Genomic DNA, 1,039 nt, shown 5'->3' on the forward strand with positions numbered 1-1,039 from the left:
TTTTTTCTCTCTGGGTGCAGCGCGCAGGGGCGCGAAAGCAGGAGCGCTTCCTGGCTGCGCCGAGACTTGGAGGCGAAGTACGCAGAAGGGCTAAAGTAGGGGGGAGGGGAAGGAGAGAGGGGGCGCCGTGTTCTACTCCTCTCCGGCTGCTCCTTCCCCTCTCCGGCTGCTTGCTCGCTGTTGACTCTGGGACATCAATCTCCGGGCGAAAAAGCCCGGTGCGAGGGAGCCTAGCCGTTCCGACCCGGTCTCTCCATTGGCTGTGAGCAGAGAGAAGCGGGGTGAATGACAGCGCGGGGGAGGGGCGGAGACGGGGAGAGGGAGGCCGGGAGCCGAGACAGATGCCGGAGCCAGAGACAGAAGGACGGAGACTGAGGCGCAGAGAAGTAGTTCAGGAAGAGGGGAAACCGAGACTTAAAAGGAGAAAGAGAAAGAGCAGGAGGTGGCCATTCCCAGAGACTCACAGACAGACGGAGCCCAGGAGGTGGAGGTCAGAGCCCTCTTCCCCGCCAGGCAGGAGCCGCCCCCTAAATTTGAATTGGGCCAAAGGGGTCCAGGCCACAGGCCTCTGGGGAGGAGGCGTCCCTTGACTACTGGAGAATCTTCCCAAGGGCTCAGCTGGGAAACACCTGTCCATCAACCAGAGTATTTACACCAAACGGCAAGCCCGGCTCGTTAGACAGGAGAAGACTGTCTCCTCGCAGGTATGGAGCCCAGGTCAGGGAAGGTGAGTTCCAGCCGGGCCTTCTTTGAAACACCGGCCTATATGTTGGGAAAAAAATCAACCACCACCCACCTGAGCCTGTTTAAGGAAACTGAGGAAGGGAAGGCTTCCTGAAAGGCAAGCACAGCCAAGGGAGTTCGCTTGAGGCCTGTTGCCATGGTGCCTATGCTTCAAGATACCCCTTTCCTTTAAAATAAACAGATGTCTCAGGAAGCAGTTCCCACAGTATGCGAAGAACGAATTCAATCGGATTGTTTCACCTAGCAACTAGGCCAGGAGTGGCAATGTCAAGCAAGAAACCTTCAGGCTGTGGTA

Source organism: Myotis davidii, unplaced genomic scaffold, assembly GCF_000327345.1.
Source record: "Myotis davidii unplaced genomic scaffold, ASM32734v1 scaffold332, whole genome shotgun sequence".
Classification (NCBI taxonomy): domain Eukaryota; kingdom Metazoa; phylum Chordata; class Mammalia; order Chiroptera; family Vespertilionidae; genus Myotis; species Myotis davidii.